Source organism: Jaculus jaculus, chromosome 4 (assembly GCF_020740685.1).
Source record: "Jaculus jaculus isolate mJacJac1 chromosome 4, mJacJac1.mat.Y.cur, whole genome shotgun sequence".
NCBI lineage: Eukaryota > Metazoa > Chordata > Mammalia > Rodentia > Dipodidae > Jaculus > Jaculus jaculus.
In genome coordinates this window covers 98,166,092-98,173,205 of record NC_059105.1, presented here as the reverse complement: position 1 = coordinate 98,173,205, position 7,114 = coordinate 98,166,092, and positions in this window count along the sequence as shown.

The following is a 7,114-nucleotide window of genomic DNA, read 5'->3' as shown; positions in this document are numbered from 1 at the left end:
TCTCTCTCTCTCTCTCTCTCTCTCTCTCTCTCTCTCTCTCCCTCCCTCCCTCTCTCTCCCTTTCTCTGTCTCTAATAAATAAACAAAATAAAAATAAAATCTTTTTAAAAAAGGGATTGGGTAGCTTCTTCACATTCCCAGTATTTCATCATGCACCCCCTTCAATGGGTACTGTTTAGTAAAAGATGGAGGGACTTCTGGTAGTTCTACTGGTGGCAGGTGGACAGTACTCAGCAGTGTACTGGCCACCTTTAACCGTTTATATGGTATCCACTGAGGAAAAATTGTATTTGTCATAGCTATCCCTAATATGTCTGTTGGAGCTGTCATAAAACAGCATTACAAGGTATAGTGTTATCAAACGCTTTAAAATTTATTCTATGAGAGCTCTCTAGCTAGTTTGGTGGACATCTTCAATTTCTATTTCCTTTCCAGTTTCACAGGCTGGCAAACTAGCTATTATGGTAACTTGGCTCCCTGTGTCTACCTGAAATATGAAGCAGTGAAGATTACCTCTTATCTCACAGAATAGCTGCACATGGGGGTGGAGGTCCCACACTATCCGCTTGTATACCCCGTGATAGGTCTCAGCGGTGTCCATGGCCTTTGTCTGTTGGGCCTGGCTCATAACCAAGGACCTCTCCTCCACTCAGGGGTGATGGTCCCCAAATGGCCTGATGTTCTTGAAACCTTGGGGAACATTGTCTCCTGAGGGGCCCCACACATTTTTTTTCTCTCCTGCATTTACAGAATGCTGATTATATAAATGACATTTATGTAATCAGGGCACTCCTAGCTCCATTAGATTGCACTCTTGGAACCCAAAGGTGGCTTTTGCCTGCGTACATTTAACAGTTAAAGTCACCACCTAAAGTTTTTAAGTCTCTCATTTGTTTAAAGAACTCAATAGCTGCAGCTATAGTCTGGCATATAGCCAGGGCTGTAGACAGGGGCATTCTCATATGCTGCCGTCCCCTTTCATCATTTTCTTCATTCCTGGTGTGAATGGTGCTGCTTGTGGGGTAGTTATCCCATATTTTAAATCTTGTATAAAATCCCTAACTTGCGACATAGCTCAACGGCTGCTTACATAGTCCTCCACTGGCCCTCAGCCTCAAAGGCTACACAATCTAAATTAGGGAAGGCACAGGCCCACACAAACGCTACCCAAGCCAACAATGAAAACTAATCCCTTGCGTACTCCTCAGGATGGTGCTAAGACTTCTGTAAATATGTGGATTTTCCACTATGCTGGCCAGGCTATGCATTTTATCTGCTGTCAGAATTAATATCTCTCCCCCTTTTTTCCCAAATTCTAGTTACATAAGTGGCATCTTTTTCTGCTCTTTGAGAAAACTCCTGTCTATATGGTTATAATCCCACTATAGTTAAATTTCTGGTTTCCACTATTTATTCCACTTCCATTTTTAGTCCTCTAGCAGCTTTGTGGCCAGTATTCCCCACTTTCTGAGTTGAAATTGGTAGGCTAGCTGCAGAGGTTTTTACCCATTTCCTTTCTTCAACGGTGTCCTTCAAGAACGGGTTATTTTTACATCTCTAACACTTGTCTGGCCAGTCTTTTCCCTTTCATTCTGTCTTCTTCAATATCATTTATAATTTTACATAAAATGGTGGGCATTTCCTTTTTCTCAGCTCAAGCTATGATCTACAAGCTATGTTCTACAACCTCTCGCTTGTGGGGCAGCATTTCTCTTAGTCCTTTCACCTACCTAGGTACTTTTTCATGAACTATTTTTTTTCTGTTTTTCTCCATTCTGACTGTAGTTTAAGCTTCTTCCTTTAGTTGAATGATCATTGTAGGACAAAATAGGGATAGATGTCTTTCTGGCTAGAAGAATAGGAACATGTGTAAATTATGACATCCAGCCATGAGCCTTCAGCACAGGTCATGTATACCTCATGGCTTCTGTCCTGCATAATGTCATCTCCCTACTCTTCATCATGCCTTTGGGGTTACCTTCTTTGTATCAGCAAATGCATTCTTATATCACAATTTTCCAATTGTACTTCTCCAAAAGGAAGAAACAAGCATGCTTTCTAAGTACACTTGTGAAATTGAAAAATAGGCATTGATTTGTTGGGCTACAGTCTTTGCATCTCAAAATATGTTTTCCTTTCTGTTTCTTTAAAATCAGAAAGGAAGGCCAAAGTCTGAGCAGATGAGTAGCAGTGCCTGTCATCACTTCAACCACAGCAGCTCTGATTTCAGACTTACCTTCCCTGAGCTCACTGAGCTCTGGCTTGGACATTCCCTGAACTATACAGCATGAGGAGCACACAACCAAAAATGTCGCTGTCTCCAAGCAGCAGGATCCCAGAGTCCAGCAGGGGCAGCTCTGGGTAAACACATTTTACATATAATAGAACCACAACTTTTATCAAAATTGCAAAGAAAAAGATAAAAGTCCCAGAAGAAGGCCTGAAAACGGAAACATTAACAGAGAGGGAGGTCAGAAAAGGCTGCTAAAAACTGACAGGAAATGCTAGGCATGGTGGTGCATGTCTTTAATCCTAGCACTTGGGAAGTAGAGATGGAAGGGTCACTGTGAGCTTGAAAAAAATGTTTGTTGAGGGGGTGTCTCAATAACATAATCTTGTAGTAACATATGATTTATTGTGTACCCAATGAAGTATAATTTATATACATTATATATATATATATATATATATATATATATATATATATAATGTGTGTGTGTATATATATATATATATATATATATATATACATTATATGTATGCTTGTATAAATTACATATACATAAACATTATAAGTATGTATGCATGCATAATTTACATATACATAAACATAAGCATCTATCCACATGAGCTACTTCTAGTTTGAAGAATGTTCAGTCCATTAACATACCACATAATCAAATACCTTTAATTTAAAAAAGTTCATGATCATCTTTAATTCTTTAATAGGATTCTATTTTTTTTTTTTTCAGTCATTGGGAAATCCTTGGAAATCATAACATGAAATGTTAACATTAGGTTCAGTGTTTTACACATTATTTACTATGTACATCAAGGAAGATGTATGCATAAAGTAACATGTTCACTGGAAAACTTCTACTTGTTGTTTTTGCTGCTGTTTTAGTTTCTATATTATTAAATGACCCTTCAGCTGGAGACATGGCTTAGCATTTAAGGCACTTGCCTGCAAAGCCAAAGGACTCAGGTTTGATTCCCCAGTACCCATGTAAGATGTATAAGGTGGCACATATGTCTGGGTTTGTTTGCAGTGGTTAGACGTCCTGGTGTGCCCATTCTCTCTCTTCCTCTCTCTGTCTCATAAATAAAAATATAAAAATAAATTTTAGAAAACATTAAAATGACCCTTAAATCTTCTAAAGAATTAAGTCTTAAGGAACTTTACCATTTTACATGTGTGCTGCTAAGATTTTGTCATCTGTACATTAGTAGGAATAGATCTTAATACACCACTAACTAGAACCTTCCTACTGCTCTCCATTAGGATCAACATGAAGTTTCAAACTAGAAGCCTTTTAGAGGCTGGTGGATTGTATGGAGAATGCTCCATGAAACAGATTCGGTGTTGTGATGTGGAAAGGAAATTGAATTCGAATTCCATGTCTAAGTCAAAATCGCATCTACTCTGTAATAATTTTCTAATTGTATCATTGGCTGGGTGAGGAACCATGTAGTTTCTACTCTGCTGATTTTCTGTGAAAATCTCATCATCTATTTTTCATAAGTCACCTGCCAAAGTGGCTGTCTCAGTGAATTCTTCACAAATGTTAGAGCATCTCTCATGCATGACATAGATTTTTTATCTTTATTTTGAATAAATCACATATTAAAAATACTCAACATAAGACCTTCAAGAAATAGAAGTTTCCACAAGGAGGTCAGGAATTTATCTCATGAGTTCACGAGGGACCAAACATTTAGATTGGTTTGTACTTCCCTGCATCCTTCAAAGAAACCTGTGTAATGAACCAAACCCTCTCTTACATGAAAATCATTCTCTCGAGAAAAGCCATAAAATGGAAAATATTGTTTTAAAAAAGAAATCTTTCTTATTATTTTATCACACACAATCTTATAATTCTGTCTCTACCTCTCTCTCCCTCCTTCTTTAATATCTCTCTATAGTGTGGCATGTGCCTCAAAAGCCTTTTATTTTTGTTCATGTTACCAACAAAAGAAGAATTTTCAAAGAATCAGAGATTATCTAAGATTAAATCTACTCCACATTTTTCTTTCTAAAAATGATAAATTCTAAATTCATTTAATACTTTACATTATGCCTTTAGTACATATAAACAATCAATTTCCTAATACATAAAGGTGCATTAAGTCCTAATAAGTCAGTAAAAGGAAATATATTTAATGCTCACAACCTTTAAAGCATAAACTAAACTTGGAAGCAATAAGGTTGAAAAGTTATTGCTAAAATATGAGCACCTACTTTTTGGAATGAATATATTATATTCAAAGTAGCCAAGGATTTTTGGTTGCTATTCCAACTAAGCAGTGCACTTTAACTTTTCTTGAATCTGAGATGCTTTCAGTGACTTCTTTGACCAACAGGATCTGGGCCACTTGTGACTGTTATAGGAGATTTTTAATGTGTACTTTATACTCTTAGGATGCTCTTCAAGGTTACCATGGCTGCCATGTCTGAAGTATTACCTATTTCCCCTCATGCTGGAGAGGCATGTGAAGGGCATCATTCCCATGCACAGATCCAGTAGAATCCAACTGTCCTGAGCATGCCATTTGAAGCATAGTCAAATATGCTCTTCTTTCAACAGTGTCATAATTTATTGAATATTCACAAAAGTCCCAGGCATGGTGGTTTAACTGGCAACAATTTTCCAGATATTCCTGTATTCCTTGATGCCCCTAGCCAAGGCAAGCAGGTTCTTTTTCTTAAATAAAATTTTGTTTATCTTTATTTATTTATTTGAGAGTAACAGACAGAGAGAAAAAGAGGGAATAGATAGATAGAGAGAGAATGGGCGTACCAGGGCCTCCAGCCACTGCAAACGAACTCCAAATGGCAAGCAGGTTCTTTAATTTCAGTCTTATTTACTAATGTTGAGTCTCAAATCACCAAACACACACACACACACACACACACACGCACGCACGCATCACGCACGCACAATCATCCATTAAAAAATACAATGTGGGGCTGGAGAGATGGCTTAGAGGTTAAGCGCTTGCCTGAGAAGCCTAAGGACCCCGGTTCGAGGCTCAGTTCCCCAGGTCCCACGTTAGCCAGATGCACAAGGGGGCGCACGCATCTGGAGTTCGTTTGCAGAGGCTGGAGGCCCTGGTGCTCCCATTCTCTCTCTCCATCTATCTGTCTTTCTGTGTCTGTCGCTCTCAAATAAATAAATAAAAAATTAAAAAAAAATACAATGTGGTCCAAATATATGTGGTGTGGATTTGCATGATTCTAATTGTTGCTTTTTTAAATTTATTATACTTATTGTACTTACCATGAATGTTGTATTCATATGGTTTACTGCAAGCACATGTATATCTTTAACTGGCACTGCCCTAGTGCCAATAAACGGCATAATATTATTATATTTTTTATAACTAAGAAAAGTTCTACATTGTTAAACAAAATGTACTCCTAAGCTTCAAGTATAGGACTGAGAGTATACATTATGCATTAATTAAGAATATAATATCAGGAGCTTGTTTTCTGAGTTGCATTGTTCACCATACCAATTGACTACAGATAAATTTCCTTTCTGAATCTTAATTTTCCAATCTATAGGCTAGGGATAACAATCATACCTACGTTATGGGATTATTGTGGTTACTGAGTGAGTGTATGTTACAGCTACTTCATGTTGCTGGGAAAAAACACTCCACCAAAAGCAGTTGATGGGAGAAAAATATTTATTTATTTATTTATTTTATTAATTAGTTTTGTACTCAGTGAATACAGTCAAGTTGGTACCATTGTTAGGCTCATCCATGTACTACCCCTTCCCCTGGCCCCTCCTTGTTGAGGTATATGGGTCATGCATTGTGGAGTTAGCCCACAGTTATGGGTAGGAGAAATGTCTCTGCATGTCATGACTGAACATGTGGCTCTAACATTCTTTCTGCCCCTCTTCCACAAAATTTCCCTGAGCCATGTTGGGTTCATTTTTGGTCTGCTTCAGTGATGAGGTTTTGGGGGCCTCTGGGTCTCTGGACATCTGATTTGGTAGGAGTTGATTGTTCCCTGTGTCAATCTCCTTCACCCTTGTGCTGATACCTGATTCACCAAGAAAACAGCACCCTTGCTTGTTTCGCCAATTATTCTTACTTTCAGCTAGGGCCCGTTTGAGGTATGATGGGGTGGTTCTCTCCTTAGGATCTGCATCTGTCTGCAAAAGAGAAGCATATTCTCCAACAGAGAGTAAAGTTAGCACCCAACAAATGTGATAACCTTTATTTTTTATAGAGAATTTAATAAGTGTAGGCCCTCTTGTAGCCCATGTAGCTTGATAATGAAGAGTGGGCTCATGTTTGGATATGGTTCTGACTTGTTTCCCTGCTCTAGTTATGGGTACTATTCCACTGAGGGGATCAGTTAGCTAAATAAAGAGCAGCTGGTTTCCCACCATGGTAGTGCACCACTATTGCACTTGTATGAACATCACAACAGGTTATTTGCTGCTAAGTAGAATAGACCATGAGTTGCTTGGTCACTTTCCCCCAGTTGCCAATGTAGCACCTTCTGGCACTAGACGTGCTAACTGTCTGGGGACTGACTCTCTTCCAGCTTCCAGCCATGTGTTCCATTGTATGTGTCAACTGGATATGGTGTATTCAGCAGTAGGGTCTTACCACTAACCTTTGGTGGGTCATCAAGTACTATGATGGAAAAGACTTTTTTTGACTTATAGTTTGCAGGGGAAGTTGCATCATGACAGAATTACATGGTAGAACAGATGCTAAACATCACTTCTTGCCATGGCAGCTAGGAGAATTCTTGCCAAGGCAGCTAGGAGAAAGCAGCAACAGAGTGTGCAGTGCTCTGGCAAGGGAGAAGCTGGGCTATAAAACCCCAAAGCTCCTTACTATCACCAACACATCTTCTCAAGCAATACTC